The sequence below is a fragment of the Phalangium opilio genome, unplaced genomic scaffold, assembly GCF_054372755.1.
Source record: "Phalangium opilio isolate 3A_F unplaced genomic scaffold, DU_Popi_V2 ptg000092l_1, whole genome shotgun sequence".
Lineage (NCBI taxonomy): Eukaryota > Metazoa > Arthropoda > Arachnida > Opiliones > Phalangiidae > Phalangium > Phalangium opilio.
Window position 1 is genome coordinate 1964264 of NW_028324197.1, and position 27695 is coordinate 1991958.

Sequence of the window (27695 nt, forward strand, 5' to 3'; positions counted from 1 at the left end):
AAATTAACTCATCGGAATTTTTACCCTATTGTTTTAATTTTTCAAAATTTAATAGCTAAGCAATCTAGATGAAGTAACATAACAGCAATGCTCCAACGAGAATGGAACTCATTCTCTCCTGTTTACTATACAGTCGCTTTAACTACTAAGCCACGGAGCCATTGCTTTGAAGCGATATGAATTCTGAATATTCCAGTAAATTAACTAAATTATCTCATCGTAACTGTTACCCTATTGTTTGCATAAATGCATATCTAAATCAACTATTATTTTTAATTTTTCAAAATTTAATAGCTACGAAGTCTAGTTCAAGTAACATAACAGCGAGGCTCCGACGAGAATCGAACTCATGATCTCCTGTTTACTAGACAGGCGCTTCAACCTCTAAGCCACGGAGCCCTTGCTTTGAAGCGATATGAATGCTGAATATTTCAGTAAATTAACTAAATTATCTCATCGGAACTTTTACACTATTGTTTGCATATATGCATATCTAAATCAACTATTATTTTTAATTTTTCAAAATTTAAAAGCTACGAAATCTAGTTCAAGTAACATAACAGCGAGGCTCCGACGAGAATCGAACTCATGATCTCCCGTTTACTAGACAGGCGCTTCAACCACTAAGCCACGGAGCTCTTACTTTGAAGCGACATGAATGCTGAATAAACCAGTTATTTAACTAAATTAACTCATCGGAATTTTTACCCTATTGTTTTAATTTTTCAAAATTTAATAGCTACGAAATCTAGATGAAGTAACATAACAGCAAGGCTCCAACGAGAATGGAACTCATGCTCTCCTGTTTACTAGACAGTCGCTTTAACCACTAGGCCACGGAGCCCTTGCTTTGAAGCGATATGAATTCTGAATATTCCAGTAAATTAACTAAATTATCTCATCCGAACTTTTACCCTATTGTTTGCATAAATGCATATCTAAATCAACTATTATTTTTAATTTTTCAAAATTTATTAGCTACGAAATCTAGTTCAAGTAACAAAACAGCGAGGCTACGACGAGAATCGAACTCATGATCTCCTGTTTACGAGACAGGCGCTTTAACCACTAAGCCACGGAGCCCTTGCTTTGAAGCGTCATGAATGCTGAATATTCCAGTAATTTAACTAAATTAACTCATCGGAATTTTTACCCTATTGTTTTAATTTTTCAAAATTTAATAGCTACGAAATCGAGATCAAGTAACATAACAGCGAGGCTCCAACGAGAATCGACCTCATGATCACCTGTTTACTTGACAGGCGCTTTAACCAATAAGCCACGTAGTCCTTGCTTTAAAGCGATATGAATGCTGAATATTTCAGTAAATTAACTAAATTATCTCATGGGAACTTTTACACTATTATATAAAAAAGACTTGGTTTGCCCAAGCCTTAAAAACAAAACGATAAGAGTTTTTCCAGTTGTCTGAAGCGCAGATATTTTTTTTTCTATTGAATTTTAAAGACAATCCGTATTTTACTACTCTTTAGAATTTAATTCAATCACCTGATTTTACTGCTAATGGATTAGTTTCCTATAAATTAATTGAAATAAAAAATTACTTATCTCAGATTTTTCAAGAACGATTCCATTTCGTGAAACATTTTATCGTGAATTTTTTTCTTTTCAAGGGAGAACGTACTTTAATTTTCAAATAATACTCTCATTAATAATGTATTATATGCGGTCTTTTCGAATACAAAGGGGGCTGTTATCACCTTTCTTATATTTGATGAAGGGGTTCGTTTCTTCTTTAGGCACAGTCACAATTATTGAACTGTGTATATCAGTACTTGTGGGGAAGATTTTAGAAGTGTTGGTTGAGTTGCTGTTTAGTTGACAACATCATGAAAACTTGATGTGTTTAAAACTTTTTGAAATGAAAATTCTCCGAAATTAAAAAAGAAAGTGTTAATTTGATTAAATTTACACAATATCCCTCAACATAATAAATGCATGATAAAATGTTTCAGGAAAATGGAGTTGTTGTTGAAAAATCTGAGATAAGTAATTTTTTATTTCAATTAATTTAGAGGAAACTAATCCATTAGCAGTAAAATCAGGTGATTGAAATAAATTCTAAAGAGTAGTAAAATACGGATTGTCTTTAAAATTCAATAGAAAAAAATAATATCTGCGCTTCAGACAACTGGAAAAACTCTTATCGTTTTGTTTTTAAGGCTTGGGCAAACCAAGTCTTTTTTATATAATATCTGTTCCTTCAGCCTTAATTTGTATTAATATATTATAAAAATAATTATATGATTGTCAAACGTCACTAATTCGATGTTCCAGTAAGATGTTCATGAGCATATTGGCTCACTCCAAGTGCCTCTCATTATTTTATGGGAAAGATTAAAATTTAAAATCATTTGGCAGGGAAGTGGTAAATTAATTCACAATTGGTAGGCGGGTGGTAAATTAATTCACCATAGATAGGTGGGTAGTAACTTATTTCTTATGAAAAGGCGGTTAGTGACTCAATTAAGTTTAGTTGACATTTCTGTATAGATTTAAAAAAAAGTTATGTCTAAACCACGCGCCAGCACGCGCACATTTCATTGAAAATTTGTTACTTAAGAATTTTCCCTTGTAAATACTAAGATTCTTCATCAAAAATGGACAACGAGCTTTCCAAGACTCGAACCTGCAATGTTTTGCCTCGAATGCAAACGCGTTATCCATTACGCCACAAGCCCGTACTTCCTTGCAAAAAATTATCTAAACATTGTATTTATAGAATTATTTCATTTAAGTTGAATAAAAGATCTGTAAAAATAATCAACGAGCTTGCCAGGACTCGAACCTGCAATCTTCTGCTTCATAGGCAGGCGCGTTATCCTATGCAAACAGTGTAATATATTTAACGGTTTAACCATGATTTATAAATTATTTAAAATAATATACTTAGACTTAATTGTTCTTAATCAAACTTCAGACGTTCAACATTTAATAGTTGCTTGATAATTCAAAAGTGTTATGAACCTTAACTTCGCAGTAGTTTCTGAGTTATTCGATGGAGTGGACCACCAAAAATCCCATGCTTTTTCTATGGGACGCTAAGCCTAAAATCTGTGAATTATTTCTTTAACATTACGGGAGGGTGTGGGTTCTTATCTAGTAGGGCCTACCGGCCCTCTAGAATTGTTTGCATAAATGCATATCTAAATCAACTATTATTTTTAATTTTTCAAAATTTAATAGCTTCGAAATCTAGTTCAAGTAATATAACAGCGAGGCTCCGACGAGAATTGAACTCATGATCTCCTGTTTACAAGACAGGCGCTTTAACCACTAACCCACGGAGCCCTTGCTTTGAAGCGAAATGAATGCTGAATATTCCAGTAATTTAACTAAATTAACTCATCGGAATTTTTACACTATTGTTTTAACTTTTCAAATTTTAATAGCTACGAAATCTGGATCAAGTAATATAAAAGCGAGGCTCCGACGAGAATCGAACTCATGATCTCCTGATTACTAGACAGGCGCTTTAACCACTAAGCCACGGCGCCCTTGCTTTGAAGCGACATGAATGCAGAATATTCCAATAATTTAACTAAATTATCTCATCGGAATTTTTACACTATTGTTTTAATTTTTCAAAATTTATTAGCTACGAAATCTAGTTCAAGTAACAAAACAGCGAGGCTCCGACGAGAATCGAACTCATGATCTCCTGTTTACAAGACAGCCGCTTTAACCACTAACCCACGGAACCCTTCTTTGAAGCGAAATGAATGCTGAATATTCCAGTAACTTTACTAAATTAACTCATCGGAATTTTTACCCTATTGTTTTAATTTTTCAAAATTTAATAGCTACGAAATCTAGATCAAGTAAAATAACAGCAAGGCTCCGACGAGAATCGAACTCATGATCTCCTGTTTACTAGACAGCGCTTTAACCACTAAGCCACGGAGCCCTTGCTTTGAAGCGACATGAATGCTGAATTTTTCAGTAAACTAACTAAATTATCTCATCGGAACTGTTACCCTATTTTTTGCATATATGCATATTTAAATCAACTATTATTTTTAATTTTTCAAAATTTAATAGCTACGATATCTAGTTCAAGTAACATAACAGCGACGCTCCGACGAGAATCGATCTCATGATCTCCTGTTTACGAGACAGGCGCTTTAACCACTAAGCCACGGAGCCCTTGCTTTGAAGCGATATGAATGCAGAATATTTCAGTAAATTAACTAAATTATCTCATGGGAACTTTTACACTATTGTTTGCATATATGCATATCTAAATCAACTATTATTTTTAATTTTTCTAAATTTAATAGCTTCGAAATCTAGTTCAATTAATATAACAGCGAGGTTCCGACGAGAATCGAACTCTTGATCTCCTGTTTACAAGACAGTCGCTTTAACCACTACGCCACGGAGCCCTTGCTTTGAAGCGATATGAATTCTGAATATTCCAGTAAATTAACTAAATTATCTCATCGGAACTTTTACACTATTGTTTGCATATATGCATATCTAAATCAACTATTATTTTTAATTTTTCAAAATTTAATAGCTTCGAAATCTAGTTCAATTAATATAACAGCGAGGCTCCGACGAGAACCGAACTCTCGATCTCCTGTTTACAAGACAGGCGCTTTAACCACTAAGCCACGGAGCCCTTGCATTGGAGCGATATGAATGCAGAATATTTCAGTAAATTAACTAAATTATCTCATCGGAACTTTTGCCCTATTATATTAATTTTTCAAAATTATATAGCTACGAAATCTAGTTCAAAAAACATAACAGCGAGGCTCCGACGAGAATCGATCTCATGATCTCCTGATTACTATACAGGCGCTTTAACCACTAAGCCACGGAGCCCTTGCTTGAGCGACATGAATGCAGAATATTCCAATAATTTAACTAAATTATCTCATCGGAACTTTTACCCTATTTTTTGCAAAAATGCAAATCTAAATCAACTATTATTTTTAATTTTTCAAAATTTATTAGCTACGAAATCTAGTTCAAGTAACAAAACAGCGAGGCTCCGACGAGAATCGAACTCGTGATCTCCTGTTTACAAGACAGCCGCTTTAACCACTACGCCACGGAGCCCTTGCTTTGAAGCGACATGAATGCTGAATATTCCAGTAATTTAACTAAATTAACTCATCGGAATTTTTACCCTATTGTTTTAATTTTTCAAAATTTAATGGCTACGAAATCTCGTTCAAGTAACATAACAGCGAGGCACCGACGAGAATCGATCTCATGATCTCCTGTTTACGAGACAGGCGCTTTAACCACTAAGCCACGGAGCCCTTGCTTTGAAGTGATATGAATGCAGAATATTTCAGTAAATTAACTAAATTATCTCATCGGAACTTTTACCCTATTGTTTGCATAAATGCATATCTAAATCAACTATTATTTTTAATTTTTTCAAAATTTGATAGCTACGAAATCTAGTTCAAGTAACATAACAGCAAGGCTCCAACGAGAATCGAACTCATAATCTCCTGTTTACTAGACAGTCGCTTTAACCACAACGCCACGGAGCCCTTGCTTTGAAGCGATATGAATTCTGAATATTCCAGTAACTAAATAAATTATCTCATCGGAACTGTTACCCTATTGTTTGCATAAATGAATATCTAAATCAACTATTATTTTTAATTTTTTCAAAATTTCATAGCTACGAAATCTAGTTCAAGTAATATAACAGCGAGGCTCCGACGAGAATCGAACTCATGATCTCCTGTTTACGAGACAGGCGGTTTAACCACTAAGCTACGGAGCCCTTGCTTTGAAGCGACATGAATGCTGAATATTCCAGTAATTTAACTAAACTAACTCATCGGAATTTTTACACTATTGTTTTAACTTTTCATATTTTAATAGCTACGAAATCCAGATCAAGTAAAATAACAGCGAGGCTCCGACGAGAATCGAACTCATGATCTCCTGTTTACTAGACAGGCGCTTTAACCACTAAGCCACGGAACCCTTGCTTTGAAGCGACATGAATGCTGAATTTTTGAGTAAACTAACTAAATTATCTCATCGGAACTGTTACCCTATTGTTTGCATATATGCTTATTTAAATCAACTATTATTTTTAATTTTTCAAAATTTAATAGCTACGAAATCTAGTTCAAGTAACATAACAGCGAGGCTCCGACGAGAATCGATCTCATGATCTCCTGTTTACGAGACAGGCGCTTTAACCACTAAGCCACGGAGCCCTTGCTTTGAAGCGACATGAATGCTGAATATTCCAGTAATTTAACTTAATTAACTCATCGGAATTTTTACCCTATTGTTTTAATTTTTCAAAATTTAATAGCTACGAAATCTCGTTCAAGTAACATAACAGCGAGGCTCCGACGAGAATCGATCTCATGATCTCCTGTTTACGAGACAGGCGCTTTAACCACTAAGCCACGGAGCCCTTGCTTTGAAGCGATATGAATGCAGAATATTTCAGGAAATTAACTAAATTATCTCATCGGAACTTTTACCCTATTGTTTGCGGAAATGCATATCTAAATCAACTATTATTTTTAATTTTTCAAAATTTAGTAGCTTCGAAATCTAGTTCAATTAATATAACAGCGAGGCTCCGACGAGAATCGAACTCTTTATCTCCTGTTTACAAGACAGTCGCTTTAACCACTACGCCACGGAGCCCTTGCTTTGAAGCGATATGAATTCTGAATATTCCAGTAAATTAACTAAATTATCTCATCGGAACTTCTACACTATTGTTTGCATATATGCATATCTAAATCAACTATTATTTTTAATTTTTCAAAATTTAATAGCTTCGAAATCTAGTCCAATTAATATAACAGCGAGGCTCCGAAGAGAATCGAACTCTTGATCTCCTGTTTACAAGACAGGCGCTTTAACCTTTAAGCCACGGAGCCCTTGCTTTGGAGCGATATGAATGCAGAATATTTCAGTAAATTAACTAAATTATCTCATCGGAACTTTTGCCCTATTATTTTAATTTTTCAAAATTATATAGCTACGAAATCTAGTTCAAAAAACATAACAGCGAGGATCCGACGAGAATCGATCTCATGATCTCCTGATTACTAGACAGGCGCTTTATCCACTAAGCCACGGAGCCCTTGCTTGAGCGACATGAATGCAGAATATTCCAGTAATTTTACTAAATTAACTCATCGGAATTTTTACCCTATTGTTTTAATTTTTCAAAATTTAATAGCTACGAAATCTAGATCAAGTAAAATAACAGCGAGGCTCCGACGAGAATCGAACTCATGATCTCCTGTTTACTAGACAGGCGCTTTAACCACTAAGCCACGGAGCCCTTGCTTTGAAGCGACATGAATGCTGAATTTTTCAGTAAATTAACTAATTATCTCATCGGAACTGTTACCCTATTGTATGCATATTGTAACGCCTGTTTTGCGAGTAATAAGTCTTTATTGGTGGAAACGGGAATTATACAGTTATTCTTTGTAATTTATAGTAGCGCGAGCTCGGAGAGCGTAACGGGTATGGCCGGTACTGGCCACGGGATCCGAAGCGGGAGCGGGCGTTAGGTCGGGGCCGGTAGCCTCGTAGGAATACTCTTCCGTGTCGTCCCCGTCGTCGCTGATTGTGGCGGGTCGATTGTCGGCCGAGGTGGATCGGTCGTCGTCGGCTGCGGCTAGTCGGTCGTCGTCGGCTGCGGCTGGTCGGTCGTCGTCGGCTGCGGCTGGTCGGTCGTCGTCGGCTGCGGCGGGGCGGTCGTCGTCGGCTGCGGCGGGTCGGTCGTCGTCGGCTGCGGCTAGGTCAGAGAGTTCGGCTGCGGCTGGGTCAGAGAGTTTGGCTGCGGCTGGGTCAGAGAGTTCGGCTGCGGCTGGGTCAGAGAGTTCGGCTGCGGCTGGGTCAGAGAGTTCGGCTGCGGCTGGGTCAGAGAGTTCGGCTGCGGCTGGGTCAGAGAGTTCGGCTGGCTGGTCTGGAACGGTTGGGCTGGAACTGTTGTTCCTTCCTTCGCCGGAGCCCCTTTTTATAGGGCCTGGCTCGGGGATTGCCGCGCTTTCGTGCAGGAGCTGTTCCCTGATTGGCCCGTAGGTTGGCGTGTTTCGGATGAGGGCGGGGCTTGGTTCTCCGGCTGAAGGGGGGAGTCGCGGGGGTCGTGACACTGCTGAAAGGGGGAGTCGCGGGGGTCGTGACACTGCCCCCCCTTTTGAGGGGCCCGTCCCGGGTTCTCCGGAAACCACGGTAGCGTCGCGCACCGTGGCGTGCTTCATCCGAGAGACGTGTATCGGTTCGGCCTCGCGGCGGCCCCCCGGCTTGGTACGGACGAGACAGGTAACAGGGCCCAGGCGACGAAGGATTTCGAACGGGCCATGGTGTTGGTGGAGGAGTTTTTCCGAGCGACCGCGTTTGCGGGTGGGTTTGCGAATGTAGACCCACTGGCCGGCGGAAAAGGTGTCCGGTTGATGACTGAGGTTGTAGTGCTGGGTTTGCTTTTCCTGAGCAAGGGCAATGTTCGTCCGGGCGTTAGCGCGCACGTCTTGAGGTGAGTAGAGTGGAGGTGGGGCGGGAGCGACGGGCAAGATACGGTCCAGGGGTATCACGGGGGTACGGAGATAGAGAAGACGGAACGGGGAATCGCGGGTAGATTCCTGAATGGCGGAGTTGTAGGCGAAGGTGGCACTGGGCAGCGCTTCATCCCAGTTGGAGTGGTCGTCGGAAACGTACATAGATAGTGTATCGGCGAGGGTTTTGTTCAGGCGCTCGGTTAGGCCGTTCGTTTGTGGGTGATACGCGGTCGTGCGGACATGGCCGGTTCCGACCCTAGCTAGGATCTCCTGAGTAAGGGCGGCCATGAACTGGGATCCCCGGTCTGTTAGAAGTTCCTTCGGGGCGCCGTGGCGAAATACGATTTGCTCCACAAAGAAGGTGGCTGCTTCTGCGGCAGTGGCGGCTGGGACGGCCTTGGTTTCGGCCCATTTAGTGAGGTAGTCGGTGCAGACAATTATGAATGTATTGCCGAGTCGTGACTTCGGGAAGGGACCGAGAAAGTCCATGCCACATCTGGCGAAAGGTTCGTCCGGGCAAGGGAGTGGCTGCAGTAGCCCCAAAGGGCGGGTATTCGGCGTCTTCCTGGTTTGGCAGAGTTTACAGGAACGGACGTAGTGCTGGGTGGTATGGCGCAATTTAGGCCAATAGTAGCGGTCCCGGAGGCGGCGATAGGTCCGGAAAATACCGAAGTGGCCCGCGGTAGGATGATCGTGACAGGCATGTAAAACATCGTTCCGAAGAGTACCCGGGATTACTAGGAGAGGGCGATGCTGCGCCTTGCGATATAGGGTGCCGTTGATTAGGGTGTATTTCTGTGCTCGTCGTTTGATAGGTGGTGAAACGGGGGAGTTCGGGTCCCGCAGGTGCCCCATGATAGGTCCCCAGGCTGGGTCATCCTGTTGGGTTTGGCTGACATCGGGAAGGTCGAGGAGTGAGCAGCAGGCACCGGTCGGCGTGGGGTCGTCAGGCGGCTCAGCGGGGGTCAAACGGCTGAGGCAGTCGGCGTTCGAGTGGCGTTTGCCGCTGCGATGGTAAATTTCCATTTCTTGGGCTTGCGTGTCGAGGGACCAGCGGGCGAGGCGTGTATGTGGGTCTTTCAGGCTTCGTAGCCAACAGAGCGCGTGGTGATCCGTGACGATTCGAACGGGACGGCCGTGGATGTAAGGGCGGAAGCGGCCAAGGGACCAAACCAGAGCGAGGCATTCTTTTTCGGTTGTGCTGTAGTTGATCTCAGGCGCGGACAGGGTGCGGCTGGCGTAGGCGATGACATGTTCGACGCCATTTACGCGCTGGCTTAATACCGCACCGATTCCCTTGTCGCTAGCATCTGGGTGAATTTCCGTCGGGAGGGTCGGGTCGAAATGGCTCAGTATTGGTGGACTCGTGAGTTTGTCTTTCAAGGTTCGGAAAGCCTTATCTTCTCTGCTGTTCCATGAAAACGGTACTTTGTTGCTTGTTAGTTCCGTCAGAGGGCGTGCTATCTTAGCGAAATGCTTCACGAATCGGCGGTAGTAAGAGCACAATCCCAGGAAAGATTGCAACTCTTTTCGTGAGGTTGGTGGGCGGAAGTTTGCGACAGCTTGAGTGAGATCAGGATCCGTTGCGATTCCGTCGCCCGAGACGATGTGGCCCAAAAATTTAATGGACGGAGCGGCGAAGTGACATTTCTCCGGTTTTAGGGTTAACCCTGCGTCGTCGATTCTCTCTAGCACCTTGCGAAGGTGGCTTAGGTGTTCGGAGAGCGTGGTGGAAAAGACCACGATGTCGTCGAGATACACGAGGCACGTGTTCCCTTTCAAGCCGGCAAGAACGACGTCCATAGTCCGTTGGAATGTTGCCGGGGCGTTTACGAGTCCGAATGGCATTACGGTGAACTCGTAGAGTCCTTCGGGAGTACTGAATGCGGTTTTCTCTTGATCTTCCGGCGCGACTGGGATTTGCCAGTATCCGGACGCGAGATCCATCGTCGAAAAGAATTTGGCTCCGCGTAGTCGATCGAGGGCGTCGTCGACGCGGGGGAGCGGGTAGACGTCCTTCTTTGTTAGGGTATTCAAGCGGCGGAAGTCGACGCAGAAGCGGTTGGTTCCGTCCTTCTTTCGAACGAGTACGACCCGAGATGACCAGGGGCTGCGTGATGGGCGAACGACGTTATTAGCTTCCATTTTCTTTACTTCCTCCCGAATAGTATCTCGTTCTGGGAATGACGTTCGATTCGGGGGTAGGTGGACCGGGAGGTGACCTTCGGTGTTTATGTGATGCGCGGGGAGTCGGGACTTTCGGACGGGCTGGTCGGCGTCTTGGAAACAGTGACTAAAGTCTTTAAGAACCTTCTCGACGTCGCGACGGTCAGCCGGGGCTAGATGGTCGGAGATAGTTGAGCGGCGCCAAGTTTCCTGCCTTTCGTTGCAGTCGGTACCGATATGGTTAATCGGGTCGACCAGGATGTCTCGGTTGGCGTGTTCCTCGATGTTCCCCAGCTTCATACCGGGTTGGATTACTTGGTTCTGCCAAGACAGGTTGGCGATGGCGAGGTGAGATCGTTCGTTGGAGATTTCGACGATAGCGTTTGGTGCGGCGAGACCCGTCTTTTGGCGTAATGCGTGGTTTGGCGTCAGGATACCGTGGGCGAAGGTGGTTCCCGGTGAGAGGGCGATGGGGATAACGGCTTCGGTCCATGGTTCGAGAGACATCGGCTCGGCTAATCCCACGTACGCCGAGAGGAGCTGGGGTTCTTCGTTGTACGGAGAGTCCGCCAACTTGGGGGCGGTATCCGAAGATGAGAGCCCTTCAGGCAGGGTGCTTCGGGCTGGAACTTCGTGGTTCGGGATGCTGAGGACTTCAGGTGTGCCGAAGTCGAGCGTGACATGGTTACGGCGAGCCCAATCGATGCCGAGGACGATGTCGGCTGGTAAGTGTGGCATCACGACCGTGTGATGCTGGAAAGTTTTCCCGAGAAGGTCTAGGGTGATTTCCGCCTTGCCCGTCGCAAAGGCCACGTGCCCGAACGCTGATCGGAGCGGCTGGTTCCACGTAGATAATTGCAGTTGTAGTTTGGTGGCGAAGTCTTCGTGAAGAGCGGAGATGGCCGACCCGGGGTCGACGAGAGCCGTGGTCGGAATTTTGTTCACTAGGCACGATACCCACACTAGCTGTTTATCCGAGGCAGCGGGGTCCGTGATCGCGTTTCGGTCGGGCTGTTGTACTACAGTCAGTGAATTAGCGGGTGGGTAAGTGGGAGAGATTGGTGGTTCGGTGCTCACGGTCGGACTCTCCCTTATGACCGTGCGTGGTCGTTTCCCGAGGCCGCTGGGGCGGGAGCGATAGCCCGGGTCTCCCTGCAGTAGCGGGCGACGTGCCCCGGTCTTTCGCAGTTAAAACAGATGGGACGGTTGTCGGACGTACGCATGCGATCGGCGCGGCGATACCCCGGTTCTTCTTGGGCGGGCGGGACCGTTGCAAGTTGCGGATAGTTTGAGGTTGGTTGCGAGGGCATCAGTCTTGGTCGGAAATCTAGCATTCGAGTTGCATCAGGCCTGGGTACGGTATCGTTCGAATTGCGGGCGGCGGCACGGCTGCGCGAGACGGCGCGTCTAGAATCGGCGATAAGAATCACGGAGGTCGCTAGATCGTCCAATGATGCAGGCTCGGTGCGATAGACCCCCTCGATGAGGTCTACGTGAAGCCCTCGGATTATGTGTCGAATTTTCTCTTCCTCGGTGACTTCCCGACCGAGTTTGCTGCAAAGCGCGAGGATTGCTGCACTGTAAACGGGGTATGATTCCTCGTTGCCCTGTCGGCGGTGAAACAGTTCGTGTTCTATTCCGGCTACGTCTACCTTTTTTTCAAATGCTCCCCGTAAGAGGGCTTTGGCGGCTGCCCAGGTAGCCGGTGGACGGGCATCGAGGACGTCGTCCCAAAACTGGGCCGCGGTATCCTCAAAGTAGAGCGCGACGTAGTTGGTCCAACTCGCGGCGGGCCATTCGTTTATCGTGGCAATCCGCTCGAATCGACGCAGCCAGGGTTTGATGTCGTCAGCTGGGCGTCCTTTGAACGAGGGTAGCGTAGCGGCCATGGTAGTAGCGACCCGTGTGGCGGGTGAGAGTGATGGGTTAGATGCTGCCCGGCGCCTCCACCAGTGTAACGCCTGTTTTGCGAGTAATAAGTCTTTATTGGTGGAAACGGGAATTATACAGTTATTCTTTGTAATTTATAGTAGCGCGAGCTCGGAGAGCGTAACGGGTATGGCCGGTACTGGCCACGGGATCCGAAGCGGGAGCGGGCGTTAGGTCGGGGCCGGTAGCCTCGTAGGAATACTCTTCCGTGTCGTCCCCGTCGTCGCTGATTGTGGCGGGTCGATTGTCGGCCGAGGTGGATCGGTCGTCGTCGGCTGCGGCTAGTCGGTCGTCGTCGGCTGCGGCTGGTCGGTCGTCGTCGGCTGCGGCTGGTCGGTCGTCGTCGGCTGCGGCGGGGCGGTCGTCGTCGGCTGCGGCGGGTCGGTCGTCGTCGGCTGCGGCTAGGTCAGAGAGTTCGGCTGCGGCTGGGTCAGAGAGTTTGGCTGCGGCTGGGTCAGAGAGTTCGGCTGCGGCTGGGTCAGAGAGTTCGGCTGCGGCTGGGTCAGAGAGTTCGGCTGCGGCTGGGTCAGAGAGTTCGGCTGCGGCTGGGTCAGAGAGTTCGGCTGGCTGGTCTGGAACGGTTGGGCTGGAACTGTTGTTCCTTCCTTCGCCGGAGCCCCTTTTTATAGGGCCTGGCTCGGGGATTGCCGCGCTTTCGTGCAGGAGCTGTTCCCTGATTGGCCCGTAGGTTGGCGTGTTTCGGATGAGGGCGGGGCTTGGTTCTCCGGCTGAAGGGGGGAGTCGCGGGGGTCGTGACACTGCTGAAAGGGGGAGTCGCGGGGGTCGTGACAATATCTAAATCAACTATTATTTTTAATTTTTCAAAATTTAATAGCTACGAAATCTAGTTCAAGTAGCATAACAGCAGGGCTCCGACGAGAATCGATCTCATGATCTCCTGTTTACGAGACAGGCGCTTTAACCACTAAGCCACGGAGCCCTTGCTTTGAAGCGACATGAATGCTGAATATTCCAGTAATTTAACTAAATTAACTCATTGAAATTTTTACCCATTATTTTAATTTTTCACAATTTGATAGCTACGAAATCTAGTTCAAGTAACATAACAGCAAGGCTCCAACGAGAATCGAACTCATAATCTCCTGTTTACTAGACAGGCCCTTTAACAACTAAGCCACGGAGCCCTCGCATTGAAGCGATATGAATTCTGAACATTTCAGTAAATTAACTAAATTATCTCATCGGAACTGTTATCCTATTGTTTGCACATATGCATATCTAAATCAACTATTAATTTTTAATTTTTCAAAATTTAATAGCTACAATATCTAGTTCAAGTAACATAACAACGAGGCTCCGACGAGAATCGAACTCATGCTCTCCTGTTTACTACACAGTCGCTTTAACCACAACGCCACGGAGCCCTTGCTTTGAAGCGCTATGAATTCTGAATATTCCAGTAATTAAATAAATTATCTCATCGGAACTGTTACCCTATTGTTTGCATAATTGAATATCTAAATCAACTATTATTTTTAATTTTTTCAAAATTTCATAGCTACGAAATCTAGTTCAAGTAATATAACAGCGAGGCTCCGACGAGAATCGAACTCATGATCTCCTGTTTACGAGACAGGCGCTTTAACCACTAAGCCAAGGAGCCCTTGCTTTGAAGCGACATGAATGCTGAATATTCCAGTAATTTAACTAAACTAACTCATCGGAATTTTTACACTATTGTTTTAACTTTTCATATTTTAATAGCTACGAAATCTAGATCAAGTAATATAACAGCGAGGCTCCTACAAGGATCGAACTCATGATCTCCTGTTTACTAGACAGGCGCTTTAACCACTAAGCCACGGAGCCCTTTCTTTGAAGCGATATGAATTCTGAATATTCCAGTAATTTAACTTATTTAACTCATCGGAATTTTTACCATATTGTTTTAATTTTTCAAAATTTAATAGCTACGAAATCTTGTTCAAGTAACATAACAGCGAGGCTCCGACGAGAATCGATCTCATGATCTCCTGTTTACGAGACAGGCGCTTTAACCACTAAGCCACGGAGTCCTTGCTTTGAAGCGATATGAATGCAGAATATTTCAGGAAATTAACTAAATTATCTCATCGGAACTTTTACCCTATTGTTTGCAGAAATGCATATCTAAATCAACTATTATTTTTAATTTTTCAAAATTTAATAGCTTCGAAATTTAGTTCAATTAATATAACAGCGAGGCTCCGACGAGAATCGAACTCTTTATCTCCTGTTTACAAGACAGGCGCTTTAACCACTAAGCCACGGAGCCCTTGCTTTGGAGCGATATGAATGCAGAATATTTCAGTAAATTAACTAAATTATCTCATCGGAACTTTTGCCCTATTGTTTTAATTTTTCAAAATTTAATAGCTACGAAATCTAGATCAAGTAAAATAACAGCGAGGCTCCGACGAGAATCGAACTCATGATCTCATGTTTACTAGACAGGCGCTTTAACCACTAAGCCACGGAGCCCTTGCTTTGAAGCGACATGAATGCTGAATTTTTCAGTAAATTAACTAATTATCTCATAGGAACTGTTACCCTATTGTATGCATATCTAAATCAACTATTATTTTTAATTTTTCAAAATTTAATAGCTACGAAATCTAGTTCAAGTAGCATAACAGCAGGGCTCCGACGAGAATCGATCTCATGATCTCCTGTTTACGAGACAGGCGCTTTAACCACTAAGCCACGGAGCCCTTGCTTTGAAGCGACATGAATGCTGAATATTCCAGTAATTTAACTAAATTAACTCATTGAAATTTTTACCCATTATTTTAATTTTTCACAATTTGATAGCTACGAAATCTAGTTCAAGTAACATAACAGCAAGGCTCCAACGAGAATCGAACTCATAATCTCCTGTTTACTAGACAGGCCCTTTAACAACTAAGCCACGGAGCCCTCGCATTGAAGCGATATGAATTCTGAACATTTCAGTAAATTAACTAAATTATCTCATCGGAACTGTTATCCTATTGTTTGCACATATGCATATCTAAATCAACTATTAATTTTTAATTTTTCAAAATTTAATAGCTACAATATCTAGTTCAAGTAACATAACAACGAGGCTCCGACGAGAATCGAACTCATGCTCTCCTGTTTACTACACAGTCGCTTTAACCACAACGCCACGGAGCCCTTGCTTTGAAGCGCTATGAATTCTGAATATTCCAGTAATTAAATAAATTATCTCATCGGAACTGTTACCCTATTGTTTGCATAATTGAATATCTAAATCAACTATTATTTTTAATTTTTTCAAAATTTCATAGCTACGAAATCTAGTTCAAGTAATATAACAGCGAGGCTCCGACGAGAATCGAACTCATGATCTCCTGTTTACGAGACAGGCGCTTTAACCACTAAGCCAAGGAGCCCTTGCTTTGAAGCGACATGAATGCTGAATATTCCATTAATTTAACTAAACTAACTCATCGGAATTTTTACACTATTGTTTTAACTTTTCATATTTTAATAGCTACGAAATCTAGATCAAGTAATATAACAGCGAGGCTCCTACAAGGATCGAACTCATGATCTCCTGTTTACTAGACAGGCGCTTTAACCACTAAGCCACGGAGCCCTTTCTTTGAAGCGATATGAATTCTGAATATTCCAGTAATTTAACTTATTTAACTCATTGGAATTTTTACCCTATTGTTTTAATTTTTCAAAATTTAATAGCTACGAAATCTTGTTCAAGTAACATAACAGCGAGGCTCCGACGAGAATCGATCTCATGATCTCCTGTTTACGAGACAGGCGCTTTAACCACTAAGCCACGGAGTCCTTGCTTTGAAGCGATATGAATGCAGAATATTTCAGGAAATTAACTAAATTATCTCATCGGAACTTTTACCCTATTGTTTGCAGAAATGCATATCTAAATCAACTATTATTTTTAATTTTTCAAAATTTAATAGCTTCGAAATTTAGTTCAATTAATATAACAGCGAGGCTCCGACGAGAATCGAACTCTTTATCTCCTGTTTACAAGACAGGCGCTTTAACCACTAAGCCACGGAGCCCTTGCTTTGGAGCGATATGAATGCAGAATATTTCAGTAAATTAACTAGATTATCTCATCGGAACTTTTGCCCTATTATTTTAATTTTTCAAAATTTATTAGCTACGAAATCTAGTTCAAGTAACAAAACAGCGAGGCTCCGACGAGAATCGAATTCATGATCTCCTGTTTACAAGACAGCCGCTTTAACCACTAAGCCACGGAGCCCTTCTTTGAAGCGATATGAATGCTGAATATTCCAGTAATTTTACTAAATTAACTCATCGGAATTTTTACCCTATTGTTTTAATTTTTCAAAATTTAATAGCTACGAAATCTAGGTCAAGTAAAATAACAGCGAGGCTCCGACGAGAATCGAACTCATGATCTCCTGTTTACTAGACAGGCGCTTTAACCACTAAGCCACGGAGCCCTTGCTTTGAAGCGACATGAATGCTGAATTTTTCAGTAAATTAACTAATTATCTCATCGGAACTGTTACCCTATTGTATGCATATCTAAATCAACTATTATTTTTAATTTTTCAAAATTTAATAGCTACGAAATCTAGTTCAAGTAGCATAACAGCAGGGCTCCGACGAGAATCGATCTCATGATCTCCTGTTTACGAGACAGGCGCTTTAACCACTAAGCCACGGAGCCCTTGCTTTGAAGCGACATGAATGCTGAATATTCCAGTAATTTAACTAAATTAACTCATTGAAATTTTTACCCATTATTTTAATTTTTCAAAATTTGATAGCTACGAAATCTAGTTCAAGTAACATAACAGCAAGGCTCCAACGAGAATCGAACTCATAATCTTCTGTTTACTAGACAGGCCCTTTAACAACTAAGCCACGGAGCCCTCGCATTGAAGCGATATGAATTCTGAACATTTCAGTAAATTAACTAAATTATCTCATCGGAACTGTTATCCTATTGTTTGCACATATGCATATCTAAATCAACTATTATTTTTAATTTTTCAAAATTTAATAGCTACAATATCTAGTTCAAGTAACATAACAACGAGGCTCCGACGAGAATCGAACTCATGCTCTCCTGTTTACTACACAGTCGCTTTAACCACAACGCCACGGAGCCCTTGCTTTGAAGCGCTATGAATTCTGAATATTCCAGTAATTAAATAAATTATCTCATCGGAACTGTTACCCTATTGTTTGCATAATTGAATATCTAAATCAACTATTATTTTTAATTTTTTCAAAATTTCATAGCTACGAAATCTAGTTCAAGTAATATAACAGCGAGGCTCCGACGAGAATCGAACTCATGATCTCCTGTTTACGAGACAGGCGCTTTAACCACTAAGCCAAGGAGCCCTTGCTTTGAAGCGACATGAATGCTGAATATTCCAGTAATTTAACTAAACTAACTCATCGGAATTTTTACACTATTGTTTTAACTTTTCATATTTTAATAGCTACGAAATCTAGATCAAGTAATATAACAGCGAGGCTCCTACAAGGATCGAACTCATGATCTCCTGTTTACTAGACAGGCGCTTTAACCACTAAGCCACGGAGCCCTTTCTTTGAAGCTATATGAATTCTGAATATTCCAGTAAATTAACTAAATTATCTCGTCGGAACTGTTACCCTATTGTTTGCATATATGCTTATTTAAATCAACTATTATTTTTAATTTTTCAAAATTTAATAGCTACGAAGTCTAGTTCAAGTAACATAACAGCGAGGCTCCGACGAGAATCGATCTCATGATCTCCTGTTTACGAGACAGGCGCTTTAACCACTAAGCCACGGAGCCCTTGCTTTGAAGCGACATGAATGCTGAATATTCCAGTAATTTAACTTAATTAACTCATCGGAATTTTTACCCTATTGTTTTAATTTTTCAAAACTTAATAGCTACGAAATCTTGTTCAAGTAACATAACAGCGAGGCTCCGACGAGAATCGATCTCATGATCTCCTGTTTACGAGACAGGCGCTTTAACCACTAAGCCACGGAGCCCTTGCTTTGAAGCGATATGAATGCAGAATATTTCAGGAAATTAACTAAATTATCTCATCGGAACTTTTACCCTATTGTTTGCAGAAATGCATATCTAAATCAACTATTATTTTTAGTTTTTCAAAATTAAATAGCTTCGAAATCTAGTTCAATTAATATAACAGCGAGTCTCCGACGAGAATCGAACTCTTTATCTCCTGTTTACAAGACAGTCGCTTTAACCACTACGCCACGGAGCCCTTGCTGTGAAGCGATATGAATTCTGAATATTCCAGTAAATTAACTAAATTATCTCATCGGAACTTTTACACTATTCTTTGCATATATGCATATCTAAATCAACTATTATTTTTAATTTTTCAAAATTTAATAGCTTCGAAATCTAGTCCAATTAATATAACAGCGAGGCTCCGACGAGAATCGAACTCTTGATCTCCTGTTTACAAGACAGGCGCTTTAACCACTAAGCCACGGAGCCCTTGCTTTGGAGCGATATGAATGCAGAATATTTCAGTAAATTAACTAAATTATCTCATCGGAACTTTTGCCCTATTATTTTAATTTTTCAAAATTATATAGCTACGAAATCTAGTTCAAAAAACATAACAGCGAGGATCCGACGAGAATCGATCTCAAGATCTCCTGATTACTAGACAGGCGCTTTAACCACTAAGCCACGGAGCCCTTGCTTGAGCGACATGAATGCAGAATATTCCAATAATTTAACTAATTTAACTCATCGGAACTTTTACCCTATTTTTTGCATAAATGCAAATCTAAATCAACTATTATTTTTAATTTTTCAAAATTTATTAGCTACGAAATCTAGTTCAAGTAACAAAACAGCGAGGCTCCGACGAGAATCGAACTCATGATCTCCTGTTTACAAGACAGCCGCTTTAACCACTAAGCCACGGAGCCCTTCTTTGAAGCGATATGAATGCTGAATATTCCAGTAATTTTACTAAATTAACTCATCGGAATTTTTACCCTATTGTTTTAATTTTTCAAAATTTAATAGCTACGAAATCTAGATCAAGTAAAATAACATCGAGGCTCCGTCGAGAATCGAACTCATGATCTCCTGTTTACGAGACAGGCGCTTTAACCACTAAGCCACGGAGCCCTTGCTTTGAAGCGACATGAATGCTGAATATTCCAGTAATTTAACTAAATTAACTCCTTGAAATTTTTACCCATTATTTTAATTTTTCAAACTTTGATAGCTACGAAATCTAGTTCAAGTAACTTAACAGCAAGGCTCCAACGAGAATCGAACTCATAATCTCCTGTTTACTAGACAGGCCCTTTAACAACTAAGCCACGGAGTCCTCGCATTGAAGCGATATGAATTCTGAACATTTCAGTAAATTAACTAAATTATCTCATCGGAACTGTTATCCTATTGTTTGCACATATGCATATCTAAATCAACTATTATTTTTAATTTTTCAAAATTTAATAGCTACGAAATCTTGTTCAAGTAACATAACAGCGAGGCTCCGACGAGAATCGAACTCATGCTCTCCTGTTTACTACACAGTCGCTTTAACCACAACGCCACGGAGCCCTTGCTTTGAAGCGATATGAATTCTGAATATTCCAGTAATTAAATAAATTATCTCATCGGAACTGTTACCCTATTGTTTGCATAAATGAATATCTAAATCAACTATTATTTTTAATTTTTTCAAAATTTCATAGCTACGAAATCTAGTTCAAGTAATATAACAGCGAGGCTCCGACGAGAATCGAACTCATAATCTCCTGTTTACGAGACAGGCGCTTTAACCACTAAGCCACGGAGCCCTTGCTTTGAAGCGACATGAATGCTGAATATTCCAGTAATTTAACTAAACTAACTCATCGGAATTTTTACACTATTGTTTTAACTTTTCATATTTTAATAGCTACGAAATCTAGATCAAGTAACATAACAGCAAGGCTCCAACGAGAATCGAACACATAATCTCCTGTTTACTAGACAGGCTCTTTAACAACTAAGCCACGGAGCCCTAGCATTGAAGCGATATGAATTCTGAACATTTCAGTAAATTAACTAAATTATCTCATCGGAACTGTTATCCTATTGTTTGCACATATGCATATCTAAATCAACTATTATTTTTAATTTTTCAAAATTTAATAGCTACGAAATCTTTTTCAAGTAACATAACAGCGAGGCTCCGACGAGAATCGAACTCATGCTCTCCTGTTTACTACACAGTCGCTTTAACCACAACGCCACGGAGCCCTTGCTTTGAAGCGATATGAGTTCTGAATATTCCAGTAATTAAATAAATTATCTCATCGGAACTGTTACCCTATTGTTTGCATAAATGAATATCTAAATCAACTATTATTTTTAATTTTTTCAAAATTTCATAGCTACGAAATCTAGTTCAAGTAATATAACAGCGAGGCTCCGTCGAGAATCGAACACATGATCTCCTGTTTACGAGACAGGCGCTTTAACCACTAAGCCACGGAGCCCTTGCTTTGAAGCGACATGAATGCTGAATATTCCAGTAATTTAACTAAACTAACTCATCGGAATTTTTACACTATTGTTTTAACTTTTCATATTTTAATAGCTACGAAATCTAGATCAAGTAATATAACAGCGAGGCTCCTACAAGGATCGAACTCATGATCTCCTGTTTACTAGACAGGCGCTTTAACCACTAAGCCACGGAGCCCTTTCTTTGAAGCGATATGAATTCTGAATATTCCAGTAAATTAACTAAATTATCTCGTCGGAACTGTTACCCTATTGTTTGCATAAATGCATATCTAAATCAACTATTATTTTTAATTTTTTCAAAATTTGATAGCTACGAAATCTAGTTCAAGTAATATAACAGCGAGGCTCCGACGAGAATAGAACTCTGGCTCTCCTGTTTACTAGACTTTCGCTTTAACCACTAAGCCACGGAGCCCTTGCTTTGAAGCGATATGAATGCTGAATATTTCAGTAAATTAACTAAATTATATCATCGGAATTTTTACACTATTGTTTTAATTTTTCAAAATTTAATAGCTATGAAATCGAGATCAAGTAACATAACAGCGAGGCTCCCACGTGAATCGAACTCATGATCTCCTGTTTACGAGACAGGCGCTTTAACCACTAAGCCACGGAGCCCTTGCTTTGCAGTGACATGAATGCTGAATATTCCAGTAATTTAACTTAATTAACTCATCGGAATTTTTACCCTATTGTTTTAATTTTTCAAAATTTAATAGCTACGAAATCTCGTTCAAGTAACATAACAGCGAGGCTCCGACGAGAATCGATCTCATGATCTCCTGTTTACGAGACAGGCGCTTTAACCACTAAGCCACGGAGCCCTTGCTTTGAAGCGATATGAATGCAGAATATTTCAGGAAATTAACTAAATTATCTTATGGGAACTTTTACGCTATTGTTTGCATATATGCATATCTAAATCAACTATTATTTTTAATTTTTCAAAATTTAATAGCTTCGAAATCTAGTTCAATTAATATAACAGCGAGGCTCCGACGAGAATCGAACTCTTGATCTCCTGTTTACAAGACAGTCGCTTTAACCACTACGCCACGGAGCCCTCGCTTTGAAGCGATATGAATTCTGAATATTCCAGTAAATTAACTAAATTATCTCATCGGAACTTTTACACTATTGTTTGCATATATGCATATCTAAATCAACTATTATTTTTAATTTTTTCAAAATTTGATAGCTACGAAATCTAGTTCAAGTAATATAACAGCGAGGCTCCGACGAGAATAGAACTCATGCTCTCCTGTTTACTAGACTTTCGCTTTAACCACTAAGCCACGGAGCCCTTGCTTTGAAGCGATATGAATGCTGAATATTTCAGTAAATTAACTAAATTATATCATCGGAATTTTTACCCTATTGTTTTTATTTTTCAAAATTTAATAGCTATGAAATCGAGATCAAGTAACATAACAGCGAGGCTCCGACGAGAATCGAACTCATGATATCCTGTTTACGAGACAGGCGCTTTAACCACTAAGCCACGGAGCCCTTGCATTGAAGCGACATGAATGCTGAATATTCCAGTAATTTAACTTAATTAACTCATCAGAATTTTTACCCTATTGTTTTAATTTTTCAAAATTTAATAGCTACGAAATCTCGTTCAAGTAACATAACAGCGAGGCTCCGACGAGAATCGATCTCATGATCTCCTTTTACGATACAGGCGCTTTAACCACTAAGCCACAGAGCCCTTGCTTTGAAGCGATATGAATGCAGTATATTTCAGGAAATTAACTAAATTATCTCATCGGAACTTTTGCCCTATTATTTTAATTTTTCAAAATTATATAGCTACGAAATCTAGTTCAAAAAACATAACAGCGAGGCTCCGACGAGAATCGATCTCATGATCTCCTGATTACTAGACAGGCGCTTTAACCACTAACCCACGGAGCCCTTGCTTGAGCGACATGAATGCAGAATATTCCAATAATTTAACTAAATTATCTCATCGGAACTTTTACCCTATTTTTTGCACATATGCATATCTAAATCAACTATTATTTTTAATTTTTCAAAATTTTATGGCTACGAAATCTAGTTCAAGTTACATAAAAGCGAGGCTCCGACGAGAATCGAACTCATGCTCTCCTGTTTACTACACAGTCGCTTTAACCACAACGCCACGGAGCCCTTGCTTTGAAGCGATATGAATTCTGAATATTCCAGTAATTAAATAAATTATCTCATCGGAACTGTTACCCTATTGTTTGCATAAATGAATATCTAAATCAACTATTATTTTTAATTTTTTCAAAATTTCATAGCTACGAAATCTAGTTCAAGAAATATAACAGCGAGGCTCCGACGAGAATCGAACTCATGATCTCCTGTTTACGAGACAGGCGCTTTAACCACTAAGCCACGGAGCCCTTGCTTTGAAGCGACATGAATGCTGAATATTCCAGTAATTTAACTAAATTAATTCATCGGAATTTTTACACTATTGTTTTAACTTTTCATATTTTAATAGCTACGAAATCTAGATCAAGTAATATAACAGCGAGTCTCCTACAAGGATCGAACTCATGATCTCCTGTTTACTAGAGAGGTGCTTTAACCACTAAGCCACGGAGCCCTTTCTTGAGCGACATGAATGCAGAATTTTCCAATAATTTAACTAAATTATCTCATCGGAACTTTTACCCTATTTTTTGCACATATGCATATCTAAATCAACTATTATTTTTAATTTTTTCAAAATTTGATAGCTACGAAATCTAGTTCAAGTAAAATAACAGCGAGACTCCGACGAGAATCGATCTCATGATCTCCTGATTACTAGACAGGCGCTTTAACCACTAACCCACGGAGCCCTTGCTTGAGCGACATGAATGCAGAATATTCCAATAATTTAACTAAATTATCTCATCGGAACTTTTACCCTATTTTTTGCACATATGCATATCTAAATCAACTATTATTTTTAATTTTTCAAAATTTTATGGCTACGAAATCTAGTTCAAGTTACATAAAAGCGAGGCTCCGACGAGAATCGAACTCATGCTCTCCTGTTTACTACACAGTCGCTTTAACCACAACGCCACGGAGCCCTTGCTTTGAAGCGATATGAATTCTGAATATTCCAGTAATTAAATAAATTATCTCATCGGAACTGTTACCCTATTGTTTGCATAAATGAATATCTAAATCAACTATTATTTTTAATTTTTTCAAAATTTCATAGCTACGAAATCTAGTTCAAGAAATATAACAGCGAGGCTCCGACGAGAATCGAACTCATGATCTCCTGTTTACGAGACAGGCGCTTTAACCACTAAGCCACGGAGCCCTTGCTTTGAAGCGACATGAATGCTGAATATTCCAGTAATTTAACTAAATTAATTCATCGGAATTTTTACACTATTGTTTTAACTTTTCATATTTTAATAGCTACGAAATCTAGATCAAGTAATATAACAGCGAGTCTCCTACAAGGATCGAACTCATGATCTCCTGTTTACTAGAGAGGTGCTTTAACCACTAAGCCACGGAGCCCTTTCTTGAGCGACATGAATGCAGAATTTTCCAATAATTTAACTAAATTATCTCATCGGAACTTTTACCCTATTTTTTGCACATATGCATATCTAAATCAACTATTATTTTTAATTTTTTCAAAATTTGACAGCTACGAAATCTAGTTCAAGTAAAATAACAGCGAGACTCCGACGAGAATCGATCTCATGATCTCCTGTTTGCTAGACAGGCGCTTTAACCACTAAGCCACGGAACCCTTGCTTTGAAGCGACATGAATGCTGAATTTTTCAGTAAACTAACTAAATTATCTCATCGGAACTGTTACCCTATTGTTTGCATATTTGCTTATTTAAATCAACTATTATTTTTAATTTTTCAAAATTTAATAGCTACGAAATCTAGTTCAAGTAACATAACAGCGATGCTCCGACGAGAATCGAACTCTTTATCTCCTGTTTACGAGACAGGCGCTTTAACCACTAAGCCACGGAGCCCTTGCTTTGAAGCGACATGAATGCTGAATATTCCAGTAATTTAACTAAAATAACTCTTCGAAATTTTTACCCTATTATATTAATTTTTCAAAATTTGATAGCTACGAAATCTAGTTCAAGTAACATAACAGCGAGGCTCCGACGAGAATCGAACTCATGCTCTCCTGTTTACTACACAGTCGCTTTAACCACAACGCCACGGAGCCCTTGCTTTGAAGCGATATGAATTCTGAATATTCCAGTAAATTAAATAAATTATCTCATCGGAACTTTTACACTATTGTTTGCATATATGCATATCTAAATCAACTATTATTTTTAATTTTTCAAAATTTAATAGCTTCGAAATCTAGTTCAATTAATATAACAGCGAGGCTCCGACGAGAATCGAACTCATGATCTCCTGTTTACAAGACAGCCGCTTTAACCACGGAGCCCTTCTTTGAAGCGATATGAATGCTGAATATTCCAGTAATTTTACTAAATTAACTCATCGGAATTTTTACCCTATTGTTTTAATTTTTCAAAATTTAATAGCTACGAAATCTAGATCAAGTAAAATCACAGCGAGGCTCCGACGAGAATCGAACTCATGATCTCCTGTTTACTGGACAGGCGCTTTAACCACTAAGCCACGGAGCCCTTGCTTTGAAGTGACATGAATGCTGAATTTTTCAGTAAATTAACTAAATTATCTCATCGGAACTGTTACCCTTTTGTTTGCATATATGCATATCTAAATCAACTATTATTTTTAATTTTTCAAAATTTAATAGCTACGAAATCTAGTTCAAGTAACATAACAGCAGGGCTCCGACGAGAATCGATCTCATGATCTCCTGTTTACGAGACAGGCGCTTTAACCACTAAGCCACGGAGCCCTTGCTTTGAAGCGACATGAATGCTGAATATTCCAGTAATTTAACTAAATTAATTCATCGGAATTTTTACACTATTGTTTTAACTTTTCATATTTTAATAGCTACGAAATCTAGATCAAGTAATAAAACAGCGAGGCTCCTACAAGGATCGAACTCATGATCTCCTGTTTACTAGAGAGGTGCTTTAACCACTAAGCCACGGAGCCCTTTCTTTGAAGCGATATGAATTCTGAATATTCCAGTAAATTAACTAAATTATCTCGTCGGAACTGTTACCCTATTGTTTGCATAAATGCATATCTAAATCAACTATTATTTTTAATTTTTTCAAAATTTGATAGCTACGAAATCTAGTTCAAGTAAAATAACAGCGAGACTCCGACGAGAATCGAACTCATGATCTCCTGTTTGCTCGACAGGCGCTTTAACCACTAAGCCACGGAACCCTTGCTTTGAAGCGACATGAATGCTGAATTTTTCAGTAAACTAACTAAATTATCTCATCGGAACTGTTACCCTATTGTTTGCATATTTGCTTATTTAAATCAACTATTATTTTTAATTTTTTAAAATTTAATAGCTACGAAATCTAGTTCAAGTAACATAACAGCGAGGCTCCGACGAGAATCGATCTCATGATCTCCTGTTTACGAGACAGGCGCTTTAACCACTAAGCCACGGAGCCCTTGCTTTGAAGCGACATGAATGCTGAATATTCCAGTAATTTAACTTAATTAACTCATCGGAATTTTTACCCTATTGTTTTAATTTTTCAAAATTTAATAGCTACGAAATCTTGTTCAAGTAACATAACAGCAGGGCTCCGACGAGAATCGATCTCATGATCTCCTGTTTACGAGACAGGCGCTTTAACCACTAAGCCACGGAGCCCTTGCTTTGAAGCGACATGAATGCTGAATATTCCAGTAATTTAACTAAATTAATTCATCGGAATTTTTACACTATTGTTTTAACTTTTCATATTTTAATAGCTACGAAATCTAGATCAAGTAAAATCACAGCGAGGCTCCGACGAGAATCGAACTCATGATCTCCTGTTTACTGGACAGGCGCTATAACCACTAAGCCACGGAGCCCTTGCTTTGAAGTGACATGAATGCTGAATTTTTCAGTAAATTAACTAAATTATCTCATCGGAACTGTTACCCTTTTGTTTGCATATATGCATATCTAAATCAACTATTATTTTTAATTTTTCAAAATTTAATAGCTACGAAATCTAGTTCAAGTAACATAACAGCAGGGCTCCGACGAGAATCGATCTCATGATCTCCTGTTTACGAGACAGGCGCTTTAACCACTAAGCCACGGAGCCCTTGCTTTGAAGCGACATGAATGCTGAATATTCCAGTAATTTAACTAAATTAATTCATCGGAATTTTTACACTATTGTTTTAACTTTTCATATTTTAATAGCTACGAAATCTAGATCAAGTAATATAACAGCGAGGCTCCTACAAGGATCGAACTCATGATCTCCTGTTTACTAGAGAGGTGCTTTAACCACTAAGCCACGGAGCCCTTTCTTTGAAGCGATATGAATTCTGAATATTCCAGTAAATTAACTAAATTATCTCGTCGGAACTGTTACCCTATTGTTTGCATAAATGCATATCT

The 27695-nt window shown here is 40.4% G+C and overlaps 45 non-coding genes across 45 annotated transcripts; all 45 read right to left on the reverse strand.

The window, feature by feature from the left end:
* Positions 1–1010: 1010 nt before the first annotated feature.
* On the reverse strand, positions 1011–1083 carry TRNAT-CGU (transfer RNA threonine (anticodon CGU)). Its single transcript has one exon. It is a non-coding gene; the product is annotated as a tRNA-Thr (tRNA).
* Positions 1084–3239: 2156 nt separating this feature from the next.
* On the reverse strand, positions 3240–3312 carry TRNAT-UGU (transfer RNA threonine (anticodon UGU)). Its single transcript has one exon. It is a non-coding gene; the product is annotated as a tRNA-Thr (tRNA).
* A 133-nt stretch (positions 3313–3445) lies between these two features.
* On the reverse strand, positions 3446–3518 carry TRNAT-AGU (transfer RNA threonine (anticodon AGU)). The gene has a single exon. It is a non-coding gene; the product is annotated as a tRNA-Thr (tRNA).
* A 574-nt stretch (positions 3519–4092) lies between these two features.
* On the reverse strand, positions 4093–4167 carry TRNAT-CGU (transfer RNA threonine (anticodon CGU)). Its single transcript has one exon. It is a non-coding gene; the product is annotated as a tRNA-Thr (tRNA).
* A 405-nt stretch (positions 4168–4572) lies between these two features.
* On the reverse strand, positions 4573–4645 carry TRNAT-UGU (transfer RNA threonine (anticodon UGU)). The gene has a single exon. It is a non-coding gene; the product is annotated as a tRNA-Thr (tRNA).
* Positions 4646–5221: 576 nt separating this feature from the next.
* On the reverse strand, positions 5222–5294 carry TRNAT-CGU (transfer RNA threonine (anticodon CGU)). The gene has a single exon. It is a non-coding gene; the product is annotated as a tRNA-Thr (tRNA).
* Positions 5295–5700: 406 nt separating this feature from the next.
* Positions 5701–5773, reverse strand: TRNAT-CGU (transfer RNA threonine (anticodon CGU)). The gene has a single exon. It is a non-coding gene; the product is annotated as a tRNA-Thr (tRNA).
* Positions 5774–5906: 133 nt separating this feature from the next.
* On the reverse strand, positions 5907–5979 carry TRNAT-AGU (transfer RNA threonine (anticodon AGU)). The gene has a single exon. It is a non-coding gene; the product is annotated as a tRNA-Thr (tRNA).
* A 166-nt stretch (positions 5980–6145) lies between these two features.
* Positions 6146–6218, reverse strand: TRNAT-CGU (transfer RNA threonine (anticodon CGU)). The gene has a single exon. It is a non-coding gene; the product is annotated as a tRNA-Thr (tRNA).
* A 133-nt stretch (positions 6219–6351) lies between these two features.
* TRNAT-CGU (transfer RNA threonine (anticodon CGU)) lies at positions 6352–6424 on the reverse strand. Its single transcript has one exon. It is a non-coding gene; the product is annotated as a tRNA-Thr (tRNA).
* A 405-nt stretch (positions 6425–6829) lies between these two features.
* Positions 6830–6902, reverse strand: TRNAT-UGU (transfer RNA threonine (anticodon UGU)). Its single transcript has one exon. It is a non-coding gene; the product is annotated as a tRNA-Thr (tRNA).
* A 337-nt stretch (positions 6903–7239) lies between these two features.
* Positions 7240–7312, reverse strand: TRNAT-AGU (transfer RNA threonine (anticodon AGU)). Its single transcript has one exon. It is a non-coding gene; the product is annotated as a tRNA-Thr (tRNA).
* Positions 7313–13496: 6184 nt separating this feature from the next.
* Positions 13497–13569, reverse strand: TRNAT-CGU (transfer RNA threonine (anticodon CGU)). The gene has a single exon. It is a non-coding gene; the product is annotated as a tRNA-Thr (tRNA).
* A 611-nt stretch (positions 13570–14180) lies between these two features.
* On the reverse strand, positions 14181–14253 carry TRNAT-CGU (transfer RNA threonine (anticodon CGU)). The gene has a single exon. It is a non-coding gene; the product is annotated as a tRNA-Thr (tRNA).
* Positions 14254–14592: 339 nt separating this feature from the next.
* TRNAT-CGU (transfer RNA threonine (anticodon CGU)) lies at positions 14593–14666 on the reverse strand. The gene has a single exon. It is a non-coding gene; the product is annotated as a tRNA-Thr (tRNA).
* A 165-nt stretch (positions 14667–14831) lies between these two features.
* TRNAT-UGU (transfer RNA threonine (anticodon UGU)) lies at positions 14832–14904 on the reverse strand. Its single transcript has one exon. It is a non-coding gene; the product is annotated as a tRNA-Thr (tRNA).
* A 133-nt stretch (positions 14905–15037) lies between these two features.
* Positions 15038–15110, reverse strand: TRNAT-AGU (transfer RNA threonine (anticodon AGU)). The gene has a single exon. It is a non-coding gene; the product is annotated as a tRNA-Thr (tRNA).
* A 157-nt stretch (positions 15111–15267) lies between these two features.
* On the reverse strand, positions 15268–15340 carry TRNAT-CGU (transfer RNA threonine (anticodon CGU)). The gene has a single exon. It is a non-coding gene; the product is annotated as a tRNA-Thr (tRNA).
* Positions 15341–15951: 611 nt separating this feature from the next.
* On the reverse strand, positions 15952–16024 carry TRNAT-CGU (transfer RNA threonine (anticodon CGU)). Its single transcript has one exon. It is a non-coding gene; the product is annotated as a tRNA-Thr (tRNA).
* Positions 16025–16363: 339 nt separating this feature from the next.
* Positions 16364–16437, reverse strand: TRNAT-CGU (transfer RNA threonine (anticodon CGU)). The gene has a single exon. It is a non-coding gene; the product is annotated as a tRNA-Thr (tRNA).
* Positions 16438–16602: 165 nt separating this feature from the next.
* TRNAT-UGU (transfer RNA threonine (anticodon UGU)) lies at positions 16603–16675 on the reverse strand. The gene has a single exon. It is a non-coding gene; the product is annotated as a tRNA-Thr (tRNA).
* A 338-nt stretch (positions 16676–17013) lies between these two features.
* On the reverse strand, positions 17014–17086 carry TRNAT-AGU (transfer RNA threonine (anticodon AGU)). Its single transcript has one exon. It is a non-coding gene; the product is annotated as a tRNA-Thr (tRNA).
* Positions 17087–17243: 157 nt separating this feature from the next.
* Positions 17244–17316, reverse strand: TRNAT-CGU (transfer RNA threonine (anticodon CGU)). Its single transcript has one exon. It is a non-coding gene; the product is annotated as a tRNA-Thr (tRNA).
* Positions 17317–17926: 610 nt separating this feature from the next.
* On the reverse strand, positions 17927–17999 carry TRNAT-CGU (transfer RNA threonine (anticodon CGU)). Its single transcript has one exon. It is a non-coding gene; the product is annotated as a tRNA-Thr (tRNA).
* Positions 18000–18371: 372 nt separating this feature from the next.
* On the reverse strand, positions 18372–18444 carry TRNAT-CGU (transfer RNA threonine (anticodon CGU)). Its single transcript has one exon. It is a non-coding gene; the product is annotated as a tRNA-Thr (tRNA).
* A 133-nt stretch (positions 18445–18577) lies between these two features.
* Positions 18578–18650, reverse strand: TRNAT-CGU (transfer RNA threonine (anticodon CGU)). The gene has a single exon. It is a non-coding gene; the product is annotated as a tRNA-Thr (tRNA).
* Positions 18651–19055: 405 nt separating this feature from the next.
* TRNAT-UGU (transfer RNA threonine (anticodon UGU)) lies at positions 19056–19128 on the reverse strand. The gene has a single exon. It is a non-coding gene; the product is annotated as a tRNA-Thr (tRNA).
* A 370-nt stretch (positions 19129–19498) lies between these two features.
* Positions 19499–19571, reverse strand: TRNAT-UGU (transfer RNA threonine (anticodon UGU)). Its single transcript has one exon. It is a non-coding gene; the product is annotated as a tRNA-Thr (tRNA).
* Positions 19572–19703: 132 nt separating this feature from the next.
* Positions 19704–19776, reverse strand: TRNAT-CGU (transfer RNA threonine (anticodon CGU)). Its single transcript has one exon. It is a non-coding gene; the product is annotated as a tRNA-Thr (tRNA).
* A 610-nt stretch (positions 19777–20386) lies between these two features.
* On the reverse strand, positions 20387–20459 carry TRNAT-CGU (transfer RNA threonine (anticodon CGU)). The gene has a single exon. It is a non-coding gene; the product is annotated as a tRNA-Thr (tRNA).
* A 611-nt stretch (positions 20460–21070) lies between these two features.
* Positions 21071–21143, reverse strand: TRNAT-CGU (transfer RNA threonine (anticodon CGU)). Its single transcript has one exon. It is a non-coding gene; the product is annotated as a tRNA-Thr (tRNA).
* Positions 21144–21722: 579 nt separating this feature from the next.
* On the reverse strand, positions 21723–21795 carry TRNAT-CGU (transfer RNA threonine (anticodon CGU)). Its single transcript has one exon. It is a non-coding gene; the product is annotated as a tRNA-Thr (tRNA).
* Positions 21796–21928: 133 nt separating this feature from the next.
* TRNAT-CGU (transfer RNA threonine (anticodon CGU)) lies at positions 21929–22001 on the reverse strand. The gene has a single exon. It is a non-coding gene; the product is annotated as a tRNA-Thr (tRNA).
* Positions 22002–22613: 612 nt separating this feature from the next.
* On the reverse strand, positions 22614–22686 carry TRNAT-CGU (transfer RNA threonine (anticodon CGU)). Its single transcript has one exon. It is a non-coding gene; the product is annotated as a tRNA-Thr (tRNA).
* Positions 22687–23500: 814 nt separating this feature from the next.
* TRNAT-CGU (transfer RNA threonine (anticodon CGU)) lies at positions 23501–23573 on the reverse strand. Its single transcript has one exon. It is a non-coding gene; the product is annotated as a tRNA-Thr (tRNA).
* Positions 23574–24420: 847 nt separating this feature from the next.
* TRNAT-CGU (transfer RNA threonine (anticodon CGU)) lies at positions 24421–24493 on the reverse strand. Its single transcript has one exon. It is a non-coding gene; the product is annotated as a tRNA-Thr (tRNA).
* Positions 24494–24864: 371 nt separating this feature from the next.
* TRNAA-AGC (transfer RNA alanine (anticodon AGC)) lies at positions 24865–24937 on the reverse strand. The gene has a single exon. It is a non-coding gene; the product is annotated as a tRNA-Ala (tRNA).
* A 164-nt stretch (positions 24938–25101) lies between these two features.
* Positions 25102–25176, reverse strand: TRNAT-CGU (transfer RNA threonine (anticodon CGU)). The gene has a single exon. It is a non-coding gene; the product is annotated as a tRNA-Thr (tRNA).
* Positions 25177–25745: 569 nt separating this feature from the next.
* Positions 25746–25818, reverse strand: TRNAT-AGU (transfer RNA threonine (anticodon AGU)). The gene has a single exon. It is a non-coding gene; the product is annotated as a tRNA-Thr (tRNA).
* A 166-nt stretch (positions 25819–25984) lies between these two features.
* Positions 25985–26057, reverse strand: TRNAT-CGU (transfer RNA threonine (anticodon CGU)). The gene has a single exon. It is a non-coding gene; the product is annotated as a tRNA-Thr (tRNA).
* Positions 26058–26430: 373 nt separating this feature from the next.
* Positions 26431–26503, reverse strand: TRNAA-AGC (transfer RNA alanine (anticodon AGC)). Its single transcript has one exon. It is a non-coding gene; the product is annotated as a tRNA-Ala (tRNA).
* A 166-nt stretch (positions 26504–26669) lies between these two features.
* On the reverse strand, positions 26670–26742 carry TRNAT-CGU (transfer RNA threonine (anticodon CGU)). The gene has a single exon. It is a non-coding gene; the product is annotated as a tRNA-Thr (tRNA).
* Positions 26743–26875: 133 nt separating this feature from the next.
* On the reverse strand, positions 26876–26948 carry TRNAT-CGU (transfer RNA threonine (anticodon CGU)). The gene has a single exon. It is a non-coding gene; the product is annotated as a tRNA-Thr (tRNA).
* Positions 26949–27081: 133 nt separating this feature from the next.
* On the reverse strand, positions 27082–27154 carry TRNAT-AGU (transfer RNA threonine (anticodon AGU)). Its single transcript has one exon. It is a non-coding gene; the product is annotated as a tRNA-Thr (tRNA).
* Positions 27155–27320: 166 nt separating this feature from the next.
* TRNAT-CGU (transfer RNA threonine (anticodon CGU)) lies at positions 27321–27393 on the reverse strand. Its single transcript has one exon. It is a non-coding gene; the product is annotated as a tRNA-Thr (tRNA).
* Between the last annotated feature and the right edge of the window lie 302 nt (positions 27394–27695).